The sequence below is a fragment of the Mustela erminea genome, chromosome 9 (genome assembly GCF_009829155.1).
Source record: "Mustela erminea isolate mMusErm1 chromosome 9, mMusErm1.Pri, whole genome shotgun sequence".
NCBI lineage: Eukaryota > Metazoa > Chordata > Mammalia > Carnivora > Mustelidae > Mustela > Mustela erminea.
The window spans coordinates 76,783,442-76,797,448 of record NC_045622.1 but is presented as its reverse complement, the minus strand read 5'-3'; the positions used below and the strand labels follow the sequence as shown (position 1 = coordinate 76,797,448).

General features: G+C 35.7%; 1 long non-coding RNA gene across 1 annotated transcript in view; it reads right to left on the bottom strand.

The window, feature by feature from the left end:
- The window catches only part of LOC116600273, a 52,629-nt gene extending 49,270 nt beyond the window's left edge, over window positions 1-3,359 (bottom strand). The window contains exon 1 of the long non-coding RNA XR_004289570.1: window positions 3,283-3,359. This is a non-coding gene — a long non-coding RNA (uncharacterized LOC116600273). The remainder of the gene's footprint in view (window positions 1-3,282) is intronic.
- Between the last annotated feature and the right edge of the window lie 10,648 nt (window positions 3,360-14,007).

Below are 14,007 nucleotides of genomic sequence, written 5' to 3'. Positions count from 1 at the left end.
CTCATTTACGTTAACCCACCAGTTGCAGTGGACAGGGCCTTTTATAGAAAACAAGACATCCATTTTACATTTATGGCCTAGAATCAGAGCAAGAACTGAGCTTAGGATCAAATATTGTAACAAAAGATGTCCCCACTGCTTTTATCACTTAGGAAATTTCAAGGGTTTAGGAGCTGTGAGCCAGGAACCACGAGGGAGGTCAAATATACACAAGAAATATATTTAGGTCATCTGAATGAAATACATATTTCTTATAAATCATAATACTGCAACTTCATGTTAGTATATTTGATTTTGTTTTTAATGATATATATTTACCTAATAATATTCTGAGAAAGGTCTATGGACTTCATCAAACTGACAAAGTGGTCCATAGCAGAATCAAAGTGTAAGTCTCCTCTTCCACATTGAGGAGCATCTTTACCTGTCCTAACTTCAGAATACATCACAGTCCAACCATTTTCATGATGCTTGCCACTACTCTCCTAGATCAGGCCAATGTCTTACTGGCACAACTGAAATAGCCTTCTCAAACATCTCGCCTCCATTCTTGATCTTTACAGCAGGGTATCTCAGCTGGGAGTGACTGCACCCTCCTTCTTCCCAAGAAAATTGCGCAAAGTTTGTGGACACTTTCGGTTGTCACAGTTTAAAGGGTCTTGCCAGTATCTACTGGGAAAAGGCCAGGGATGCTGCTAAACACCAGGCAGTGTGTAAAGGACAAGGACAACAAAATTGTACCTGGCTCAAAATGTCTATTGTTCTCAGGTTGAGGAATCCTGGCTCTGCAGTCTTTCTCTACATATAATATTCTTTTAAAAAAAAACACAAGACAAATCTGATTCCACACCTTGGTAAGATTCCCATCACATTGAGAAGAAACCTAGTACTCCTTACTGGGTTTTACAAAGCCTTGCATGACTTGGCCCCTGACTATGTCTGTAAAGTGTCCTCCTCATTCACTCTGATATAGCTGCACTAGCCTGCTTTTAAGAGATCCCCACCCCTTTTGTTTTCCACATAAGGGCCTTACATATCTAAATTCTAGGATTTCAAGTGTTCTCCTTACAGATACTTACTTGGCTTACTCACTTCACTCTCGTAATCAGAAGTCACCTTTTGTAACTAAAATAGCATCTCACCAGTTCAGGCATGGTCCAATAGAACTATTATTTCAAGCAGGCACTATCAACATGTGCAATCCTGTAACTGATGATTCTACTATCAGTAACCTGTAGGGGTCAAATCTTCCTTTTTTTTTTTTTTTTTCCTGTTTCAGGCAGTATTATCTTCTCATCTGCATGAATATGTTTTACTTCATACAAGCTATTATATTTGAAATAAGCGTTTATAGAACTGTGAGACCTAAGGTGATATAATTGTTCTCTAGGTAGAATTTATGTCTGCTTCTATAAACATTTTCAATGCAAGATCATCTTCATCCAATTTCAGAGGTGGAAACAATCTGAAGCTTCCTTCTAGTTCATGTGTGTTCCTAGGGCTTTTGGGGAGGGAGGTGCCCAACTCAAAGTAAGTTTGCTCCATCAAGGCTTTCTCTCCCAGAATAATGTGGTCCACCATGTCTATGAAAAAGGCTAGCTCAATCTTTGAAGCCTCCCTCAGCTATCCCATCTCTAATCCAAAAGTACTCTCTGGCTTAACTCTTTAAGACTGATAATAAAGGAAAAAGCCTGAAGTGGGAAAAGCTATCAATAAAACTTATAGTGTAACCTAAACATTCTCTGATGAAATGAGGCAGGTCTAGAGGCCAGGGTAATAAGCAACAACAGCAGAATTTTAACAGAACACTGTTGTTTAAGGAGAATAAAGGAGATGAATGAATTAAAGGTCACTGTGAGTAATTAGACTTGAAAGACATATAGTATAAAACACAGTGAAAACATTAATAGAGAGGGTATCTTTTTTTTTCTTTTAGGAAAATGGGTTTGACCTGCTCACTTAGGAATAATTCATTAAATCAACATACGTGTGTGTGTGGTATCTGGCCATAATCAGTGTAGATTACAATTGTGATTAAGGGAATCTCCTGTCCTTCAGCCATGCAAATTCTATTGTGAAAGGCAGAGAAGTGGACAGAAAATTCAAATACAATGTAGTATGGTACAGTACAGTTATGGTTCAATAGGGGTGTGTAAGGAATGTTACATAGGAAGGGGGTGACTATCTCAGGAAGAAACAAAGAGATAAGTAGAAGGCAGCCACACTAAGAGTGGGTAGAATATGTCTGGCGGACAGAGAGGTGAGTATTTTAGCCCTAGGAAGAGAAAATATCTGTGAGATCATGGCCGGTTTACAGCATGAATGGAACTACAGGAGGAGGCAGGTAGTGACAGAAGAACACAGATTAAAAATCATGCTTAGACTTAATTTTGATGACAGTTGAAGAATTTGTTTGGGTATGTGCTCCTACCTCATCACAAGTACTTATGACATGTGGTTGTCCTTCAGGAGTAGGATATATTTTAGCACTATGTTTCTGGTATTGATAGGTTTATCATTCTCATTTTGGCATGAGCCTGTTAAAGTGTGGAATAGAAACTTAAAAAAAAAAAAAATAGAACAGGCCCTTGGATATTTTCCTCGATGACTTAACAAAATGAGGGTGGGCTTTGAAATTCCGTAAACCTTTGCTCAGATCTCAGCTCTACTCCTCTGATATTGTGAACATTTAGTGCTCCAGACTGGGTGTAATTTCTTTTTTTTTTTTTTAATTTTTTATTTTTTATAAACATGTTTTTATCCCCAGGAGTGTAATTTCTACCTGATGGTTACATCTGACAAAAAGCTAAACTAGAGAGTGCCTGACGACTAAGAAATAGGCAAAAAATTTGGTGCAGGAATTTTCCTCAGAGGGTTCTAAAGAAGAGAAAAAACGCTTTTAAAGTTACAAAGCAAAAAAAGAAATCATTTAGAAGAGGCAACACTAAATTTTAAACACTGAATCTTTCCTTTTGACACGGCAGTCTATGCATGTTTCCTCTTAGGATTTCCCACACGACAGACAAACCTGGCAAGAGATCACCAGTCTTTGAAAGTCTAATATTTTACCTCTTACTCTACGGTTTTTGTGCTATTACTATTTTTAATACCCTCTTAAGTACCTCCGGTCTCAGGAGACTGTGATCTCCAGACCCTGAACGTTCAACGTTACCTTGCAATCCATCACTCAATTCATTTCCAGATCATCATCCAGAATAGTCTCTAATTATTCAGAAAACTATAAAAGAAAAAAGCTATAAAATTAATATTATTATTTCCAACCTGCACAAACTGCCACTTCCCAAGTCCCTCTTCCAGGTGCTTCAGATAACTGTAACCAAACCTAAGTAGATTTCTACCTGCAAATAATTAACCAAGACATCATTTTTTATTTTATGATGGGTGCCCCCTGTTGATAATAACTGAATTCAAGGGCTTAATTATAGCAATGTGCAAACTGAAACAAAGAGAGCAAAAAGTTAAAATACAAAGCAAAACAACAAAAAAATATTTCTTCTGTGGTTTATTGCTAATGCTCTTACTATGAAGCAAGTCCAAATGAATTGCATACCATAGATGATTGAGCATTTATTTATTTATTTATTTATTTATTTATTTACTGTGGTAAATTAGCTTTTAACATTTATATACAATTAGAGCATATGGGATTCTTTACTTGATGGTTTTATTGCAGTACATATAAAAAAGGAATATATTAAAGCTGATGTCAGAGTCTGCTGAAATTTAGTTGCATCTCTTTTTTTTTCCTCTGAAAAAGAATAACAACATTCATCAAGTTCCCACTGCTCATAATATTAAAAACATAATAATGACATAAAATTAGTTGAAAACAAAATACAATGCAGCTTTTTAATTCTAAGCATTGTGTTGAAGAGTTCATGAAGGGGCAACTGGGTGGTTCAGTCGGTAAGCATCCAACTCTTGGTTTCAGCTCAGGTCATGATCTCAGGATCTCAGAATTTCAGGATCCTGGGATCAAACCCCAACCCCACCCTCCCAGCAGGCTCCGTGCTCAGCAGGGAGTCTCCTGGAGATTCTCTCTCCTGGCCCCTCTGCCCTTCCCCTGACTTGTGCTAGAGCTCTCTCTCTCTCTCAAATAAATAAATCTTAAAAAAAAAAAAAAAAAAGAAAATTCTTGGAAATTGGAACCTTGTTATCTGGTTGGTGAGAATGAAGCTTGGTTTAATATTTCTGGAGAAACATTTGGGAATACAAATTAAAAATTGCAAAATTATCTCCCTGATATGAGGAAGTGGTGATGCAACATGGGGGCTTAAGTGGGTAGGAGAAGAATCAATGAAACAAGATGGGATTGGGAGGGAGACAAACCATAAGTGACTCTTAATCTCACAAAACAAACTGAGGGTTGCTGGGGGGAGGGGGTTTGGGAGAAGGGGGTGGGATTATGGACATTGGGGAGGGTATGTGCTTTGGTGAGTGCTGTGAAGTGTGTAAACCTGGTGATTCACAGACCTGTACCCCTGGGGATAAAAACATATGTTTATAAAAAATAAAAAATTTAAAAAAAAAAATTAAAAAAAAAATTGCAAAATTGAGTGTATTCTTTCACTCTATGATTTCCAGAAATCTATCTCAATAAATAACTTGTTTATTGAGGATATGCTTACAATGCCACTGAATGTAACAATGTTTATAATAACTAAATGAAAAATTAATTAAATAAAACACTAGGTAATCATAAAATAGAAGATGATTATTAACCACTGAAATTAAAATGGAAAAGGGATAGAAAAAGACATGGTTCTTCAGAAAGCCTTAGTAACTCTCAAAAAGTGTAAGATAGTCATCAGAAACAAACTATAAAAGATATAATAGGTGAAGTATCTTTATAATGTCTTGAATTCCTAAAAGATGGGTTATCTTGTTCCCGAAAAGTGAGGAGCATACAATGGTCCAAGTGGCCCACCTCTTGCAACTCAGGAAATATCACAAGAAACTAGGGATATACATTGAAAAAAGCTGTGAGGGAGGTCTTTTCTCATGATGAAAGTGAACTTCTATGCAACATGCCCCTGTCTTAGGAGAATGTACCCATAAATACTGGTGAAGTCCACTGCCAAAATAGTGTGGAAATTTAAGTTTCATAGCCAAAATATGAAAATGACTTTTGGAAAGCCTAAGGAGCCAAGTCTTCAAGGCTTTTGTGCTTTTAGAAAAATTCATCTTTCAGTGACAGGAGCTTTAGGGATAAGAAGATATGGCTACCCAGGTGATGGGTATTAAGGAGGGCATGTGTTATGAAGAGCACTGAGTGTTATATGCAACTAATGAATGATGGAACACAACATCAAAAACTGATAATATAGTATATGCTAACTGAATATAATGATAAAAAATAAAATAAAATAAAAAGGGTGGAAAAAGCTTTAAAAAAAGAAAAGGAAAGAAAAAAAAAGAAAAGAAAATATGATTGGAGATTGGGGAACCAGTCCAGAGGCCATTCAGAATTAGAAATTTAATCCTCACATGGGTGCATTTAGTCCAAAGTCATTCCCTGCTACCTGTCTGGTTGTGGGAGATCTAACTAGACCTGTGAAAATAGTGCAAATGAGCTGTGATTGGGCTAGGGTTTATATAAAGGATAACCCTCCGGTTGAAATTGTATCTCCAAGGGAATACTCAGATTGCCCAAATAAAGAAGAAATACCTGCTCAGCAACACAGCTATTGCTGTGGAAATGACTATTCTGAAGAATCTGACACTATCCATCAACTCATATCAAACTTTTGTGAGAGGAGTTAAATCACCAAGCTAGGAAATGCATTTTCTTTGCTTGATTTAAAGATTTACTAGGAAAAGATATGGCAAAGTATTAAATTAAATTAAATTTTTACTTTCTACATATTCCCTTTTGTCCCCTAATTTGAAAAGAAGACAGGTTTTTACTTCCATTGACTTATTTTGCAAAGTAAAGAGCAGATCTGTTAGTCATCAGTTTTACTTAGAGGATGCTCTTAGTCTCAGAATTTTGAAGATATAAAGAAGGGTGTGACCTTAAATTAAAGATTATCTGAGAGGGTCCAATCCAATTAGATGGAGCATTAGAGCCAGAGAACCTTTCCTGGCTGCAAGCCACAGAGATGTGAAGAGGAAGCAGGAGAGGTGAAGCAAAGGGAAGATCAAAGAGATTCCAAGCAGGAAAAGAACTTGTCCCACCATGCTACCTTTGTAGATGAAGGGGGCCACCAGCCAGGGAATACAGAAAGCCTCTAGAAACTGAGAATGACTCCTCTATTTATTTTTTATTTTTTAGTTTTTATTTTTTGAGAGAGAAAAAGCCTGTGTCACTGTGTGGAAGGGAGAGGCAGAGGGAGAGGGAGAGAGAGAACCTTAAGAAGGTTCCAGGCTCCTAGAGCCTGACATAGTATTTAATCACAGGACCCTGAGATCATGGCCTTAGTGGAAATCAAAAGTCAGATGCTTAACATACTGAGCCACCCAAGTGCCCCTCTGAGAATGACTCCTGACAGAGAGTCAGCAAGAAGATGGGTACTTCAGTCCTACAACCACAAAGAATATGGTTCAGCAAAAATTTGAATGGGCTTAGAATTTTCTGAGTTTCCCAATAAGAGCCTGGATGGCCCTCACTTTGCTTTTGGCCTTGTGAAACTTGGAGCAGACCAGTCAGATCTGTGAAATAATAAATGTGTTGTTTCATGATGCTAAATCTGGAGTAATCTATTATGGTAGCAATAGAAAACTAATGCAATGTCTAAAGCCACAGGTTGACATAATTCATATTGAACAGTGATCATGTAAATATATGAAAATTGTTCCTAGTGGTGAGAAGGGGGGAAAGTGCTACAAAGAATCAAGTAAACTTCCGAGCTAGTATAGCCCTGTGCAACAGCTCTCTCATATACTATACCGATGGGAGAAAAAGAAGTGGGAGACCAAGTGATTATTTTTACCATTTCAATTGTCTAGATAAGAAGCAGTGAGAATGGTATCCTTGACAGAGTTAGACAGGATAAGATACACAAAGAAGTAATTTGGTTTCAGAGTGTATAAAAGTGTTGCAAGTGTAAAAACTACAGGGTTTTTCCATCCTGGGTAAGGAGGGAATGGTAATGCCATTGAAACAAATATGGAAGTAAGAGGCTTATGGGCTTACAAAGGCATATTATCTTCAGCTTTGGGCATGCTCTTCAGAGTTGATAATATGTTTAAACAGAGGTCCCTGTGTCAGGGTGAATGTAGATTGAAGCATAGGAAGAGTTTGGGACTAGGGTGAAAATTCAGAGGTGATCATTGCAGAGGTAACGAGTGAACCCATGCGATTTGTGTGGAGGCAATTGCATAGTCAAAGATGGATTCTTGGAGGAGGAAAAAGGTTGGCATAAAATGTAAGAAACAGAGGATTAAAAATATAAGACCTTAATGAACATCAAGGGAAATGAGGATATGGCGTTTGGTAAGCACCCTGAAAGAAATTTGCATTATTAAAGTGATGGAAGTGAAGGGGATTCACAGCATTTGAAGAACTAAGGAAGGGATATGTGATATAAAAATATAGGTTTTTTTTCTTTTCTTTTTAGTTTATTTTTCTTTGAGAGTGTGGCTGAGAGAAAGCTCAAACAGTGGCTATAAGCAGTAATGAGCTTTTAATACAGCCAGTATCTCAGAAATAATGAGATAATAATGATAGGAGCTGTTATCCTAGAAATAAAATACATAAAATGAAGAAACAAATCAATAACTATTCTGAATTCATTAAAAAAATATTTCAAAAGTTAAATAATAACATAAGTCACATATTTAAAGTTCTGTAAATTTTGTTTCTTACCAATAAAATTCTAAGTAATATTCAGTAAATAAAATGTTGCTATAGTATTACATTATAAGCATGTTAAGTTTGAAAACAATCAAATATTAATATATTTTAATATTTGTATTTAATATTAATTTTATATTATGTTTAGGATTTATACATATTTAATATTTATATTTTGTATTTATGTTGGATCTTTCGATCCAGGACCCTGAGATCACGACCCAAACTGAAGGCAGAGGCTCAACCCACTGAGCCACCCAGGTGCCCCAACTGTGATTATTCTTTTGATTCAACAGTAGCCTATCCTTAGTGTCCATTAAGAAGGCTCATAGGAGCTGCTGTCTTTAAGTTATTCCTTCGACTTAACTGACTATAGCAGGTACAAAATGTGGGGCCACACTTTCTCTCAGATATTAAGATACATTGGTCTTTAGCTTTTTCCACCTGGTCTCTTTTTTTTTTTTCTTTTTTGTTTGACATTCAATAATGTAACATGTATGGCTTAATCTTTTCATTATGGATGATTTTTTTCTGTCTTAAACATGGCTGGTCCTTTAAATATGAAGATCTTATTTTTGTCTTAGGAAATGACTTTTAATAATAATATCTTTTTAGGGACGCCTGGGTGGCTCAGTTGGTTAGGCAGCTGCCTTCAGCTCAGGTCATGATCCCAGCGTCCTGGGATCGGGTCCCACATCGGGCTCCTTGCTCAGCGGGGAGCCTGCTTCTCCCTCTGCCTCTGCCTGCCATCCTGTCTGCCTGTGCTCGCTCTCTCCCCCTCTCTCTCTCTGATAAATAAATAAAATCTTTAAAAATAATAATAATAATATCTTTTTATATTGTTAATATTCATTGTTATTAATTATATTTCTGTGAGAATATTTTGGACTCTTCATCTTTCATTCCCTTTACTATTGCTCTAAGTGAAATTTTTTTCTTCATTTGATAAAGCAAATCTTTTCTTCTACAGAAGAAACTTGATTTTCAGGGTCCTTAGGTGTCTCAGTGGGTTAAGTCTCTGCCTTCTACTCAGGTCATGATCTCAGGGTCCTGGGACTGAGCACGGCATCAGGCTCTCTGCTCAGCAGGAAGCCTGCTTCCTCCCTCTCTCTTTCTGCCTGCTTGTGATCTTTGTCAGACAAATAAGTAAAAAATCTTAAAAAAAAAAAAATAAAGAAGAAACTTGATTTTCAATCATGAGTTGCCTGATTCTCTAATGTTCTAAGTTATATGTTAGTGTCTGATGGATTTATTTTGGTCATTAATTTATCTTTTAGTTCTGCAATCTATCTTCATTTTTATCTCTGTTATTTTCAAGTAGCAGATATATTTGTTATTTTCAAACATATCTTCATATATTTGAGATCTTGCTATATTGGATTAATTTTGTCAACAAAATTCCTTATAGCAATTTTTTATGTGTCTGTGAAATTTTATACTTTTCTTAGGGGATTTAATATTTTGTCTTGATGTTTTTCTCCTGCATGTAAACCCTACTCCTTTTATTTTTCTTAATTTTCTTCACCTAGATAATGTCTACTTTCATATTGGGATTTAATGTAGTCTGTTTTCTTTGAAATATCATGTGGGAATTCTCCATCACTAGCTTTACTTTAAGCTGAAGTCTGTTTGCCTTTCTCACTGAACTATAATCTAAGTGCCTTTTATTTTTATACCCAGATATAATCTGATAAAAGGAGAAGTTAACAGGAATTCTGTGAATGCCTCACTAAAGGGAGTAGTTCTAGGTTTTTTTGTTTGTTTGTTTGTTTGTTTGCTTCTATAAGATTTTGGTAAATGGCTTATTAAATGTTCTCCATCAAGTAGGAGTTATATATCCCACTTCTATGGGAGGATATTGTTGGAATTTGCATCATTTGCCAAATCAACTTGGGGAATTAAAACATCTGCTTAATAATAATTATTAAGAAGCAGCCAGAACTGGATATTCATTTTAAAAATATCATCCTGGTAGTAGCTGTGATTACAAAGCATCACAAAAAATATATGAAAGGGTTAAGAAAATTATTTTTATATACATTCAATTATTATTCCTATACATTGCCCAAGTCTACAAGGTGAACTTTTACATTGATTTTGCAAAGAAATCATATGATCCTTGCCAAATTACATTATATTGAAACAAAACATAATAAGCATAGAATAATTCTGGTTGCTTCCAGCCTAAATCAATTACTCTGTGCTATAAGAATAATGACACAAAGAAAATGTAATCTTATAATATAAATGCACATATGTAATGAAGAGACATACATCTTCAGGAAGAAACATTGACTAGAATCTATGATACTGACATTGCTTACAAAGTGTTATAGATAAGGGAGCCGTTATTAAAATCCAATTAGTATTATTTTGTGAAAAGAAGAAACCAGGCATACAGATTCCTTAATTCTTTCAAAAACACATTTATTGAGCACCTATTATAAAATAAAGTGCTTTCCTAGATTAAGAATATGCACCAGAAAATGAAACACACTAAGTCTTACACACTACAGTGGGAAATAGATAATATATAAGTAGACATAAAAATGCAGTATAATTACATTTTTCATGAAGAAAACTGAGGCAGGTCAAAAATTTGAGAGATGTAGTTGGTTAGCTGGATGTGTTGCTTTTTAAAGAGACCTAAATGAAATGATTTGTGTATCTAATATATTTGATGAAATAGTTTGGGGAATTTAGTTTCTGCAAAATATTTCCAGTTTATTTTCATGAAAATTTAGATGTTTTGTATCTCTTCATAGGCTATAGTATTTATGCCTCAGAAAAAATATGTCTGTGTATTTATATATATTTTAATACATCATCAACTAAGGAATAAAAAATTATAAGACAGTTGTATTGATGGTGTGAAAACAATGGCAGAAAATTAAAGGGGCTCCAGCTCACAGTAAATCTGCTTTGAAATGTGTTCAGAGGATGGCTCAGTCGGTTGAGCTTCTGCCTTCAGCTCAGGTCATTATCCTGGAGTCCGAGGATCAAGTCCAGCATAGGGCTCCCTGATCAGCAGGGAGTCTGCTTCTCCTTCTGCCCTTTATCACACTTGTGCATGTGCACACACTCTATCTGTCTCAAATAAATAAATAAAAATCTTTTTAAAAAAATTTTGTTCAGACAGTCATGAGATGTTAAATAAGCACTGGTGATGCTTATCAGCAGTAACAAAAATAATACTAATAATGACATATAAATGTGAATTCGTTAAGTTTAAATTACTGACATACCAAATATATTTTTAATGAAACATGAAGTGGCTTGCAGAATGTTCATTTTTATACTGAAGTTCGTTGGCTATACTGAGGAAAGATGCTGATACAAATTTTTCTAATGAGACAAGAAATCACCCTTCTTTCATGACAAAGAAAATCCATTATTGAAATACTTATCTGATACAATATTATGCCAAGACACATGCTTTGTTATTTTTAACATGCTAAATAAATTTGGTTTGATGATTTAGTGTTGCAAAGATAATATCTTGATGAAAGATTCAGAATTCAGTGAGAAAATTCAAATGAAGTTTGGACTCCTGAACAATTTGACTTTTACAATTCTGAATGAATTAAATAATGCAGTATTTGAAAATGTTTAAATGATATTCTTGGGAATGTAATATTGTTATATATTTGGATACACCCGACACAAAAAATAAACTAATCCTGCTGTGAATTTATTCAACTCCCTCAAACGAAAGATGTATTAATTCAAGAAAATTAGTATTTTATGCATCAATTTTGAAAATAAAATGACATTTTATTTTTACTTTCAAACTTCTAGCCCAAGCAAACTGAGCATTGTGGGTTTAGAAGTTACGTAGGTATTCTATTCATAATGATTCAAGATTGGAACATATTTCAGTATCTTACAGATTCACAATGGTTGACAATCAAGGTTTTCTAGATGGTATATATTCAAATTAAAGTAAGTAAGTAAGTAAATAAATAAATAAATGTAACTCTTAAGTAGACTAGCCAGTTTTAAAACATTGTTAAAATCAAAATGATTTAATAATAAATTAGTAACTAGTTTAATAATAAGGGAATTTTAACACTCCATGGCACAGAAACATTTAATAACATAGAAATATTCCACGATTTAGTTAAATAGTGGTGTCTCACACATGATTATATGTGAAATAAATGATTCAGCAGCTAAAAAGTTTCGAAGTTACTTTCATGGGAAATATGGAGCCATTGAAGTTTTTTTTGAAGGATTGTATTTGAATTTAGAAAGTTCCTTAAGGCTGCCCAGTGAAAAGTCTAACAAGGTGATAAATAGAAAGTAGTGGGGATGGTCACAACTTTAGTATAAAATTGCAGAGTGTAAGTCATGGAAATCTAAATTATGAGGGTTCATAGTAGAGATGAAGAAGGAAATGATCCAGATGGATTCAGAATTCTTTCGGGAATGAAATCAAGATTTTTTTGTTGATTCAAAGTGAGGAACAAAAATAGATATGCCCTGCAGTAATAATAACAAATGATAATAGTAAATACCAAGACTGGTAACCAAACAACACAGCAGCTATGTGTCTTACATGAATGGTACAAGAGCAGTGCCAATATTCTTGCTGTCCTCAGGGCAGATTTTGTTGTCAGCTTAAATCCTCTAGCTCATGGCAACACATGAGCCTATGCAACATCCCATTCAACTAGGACTATGTATGGACTGGTCAATAACAATGTCTTGCAAATGATCCCAAACCCTGAGGATTTATTGCAAGGATGTCTTGCAAGTGGAAACAAGGGGAGTGGGTGCGTTGTCCTAAGTCATCACTAATTGGCTAAGTAAGGACTCTCAATTTAAGAGTCTAAGACTAAAAATCCGCTGTATCATCTTTGTTGGTACCTCTTGAATAACTCCAGTGAAGGAGAACTCTCTCTTGTGGCTACAGACGTTGGTTTGGAATGATGTTAAATATTAGGACGCCCTCTCTTGATTCAGACCGGAATTGCTTTCCCTTTCAACCAGCAATACTGGATTTACCTACAATCTGAGGACACACAGAACAAATTCTGGTTTTTCTTTGATTTAATTCTGCTTCCAAATACGCAGGAAGTCTTTCTATTTATGATCCAGAACTAAGAATTAGTTCTGTAAATGAGATTAAATATTATTTTCAAGTCCCTGCACTGATTTCTCAGATGATATAAATCTAACCCTGGTTTTTGCTCTGGAATGTACTACAGTGTGTTTGCAGCTCCCCTAGCTTTTTACAAAAAAATTCAGACCTCCATCCAACAGTCCCACTGTGCTGCTAGAGTAGAAGATGTTCCTTGGCTCTGCCTTGTGTTTCTGTCCTGTCACTTGCTGGTAGCTGGCCATGCTTTCACACTACTAAGTTGAAAATTGCAGATGAGGACTGTAAGAACAGCATGATGGGAGATAGTCACAGTTTGCTTTCCCTGGGAGCGTCTTCAGTAGATCTCACTCAGATGCTATATACAATCGCACAATGAAAGTTAAGTGCCTCATCAGCCACCTTCCTCCAGTTTGCACTGCATCAGAAAGAGCATTCCACCCCCCTCGCTTGCAACCTCCCTGTGCACAACTAGCCCAAACCATATGGGAAGAGGTAGCATAAATATCTAAAATACTAACACATTTATTTGTAAATCTGGCACTCAAGCAGGGTTGGATATGCAACATTATCACACATGCTAGGTTTCCAGGTAGCCAAATCAACAAGCACCAGAACTTAGAAAACCAACTCAGAAAGGAAAACAGGCACAATTCTTGGCCAGGTTATGTGAACACATCCATGTCTTTTTAATTCTTTTTTATTAGAGTAGCACTAGGATGATGCTAATCATGAAAGCAAACTTGGACTTTCCTATATTATTTGCACCTTAAAAGCTCTCAATCCTTGAATATTTTCCATAATATCTCAAGACATTACTGAGAAGATTGCTCAATACCCAAGAAATGTATTTTGATTTGGTCTCTTGAAAAGTCCCATTTAATTGGGGAAAAAATTATTGAATAATTGACATTTATTGAATATGCACAAGTTTCAAACACATATTAGTATATTGACTATATAAAAGAATGTTAACACTTTATCTTGCCTCCCCCCGGGCACCCCAGTCCTCCGAGACAGCTGGGGGTCGGGCATCGGGGGCCGGGCCGGGACCTGCCCCAGCCCAGGGGCCGTGGACGATGTACAGGCG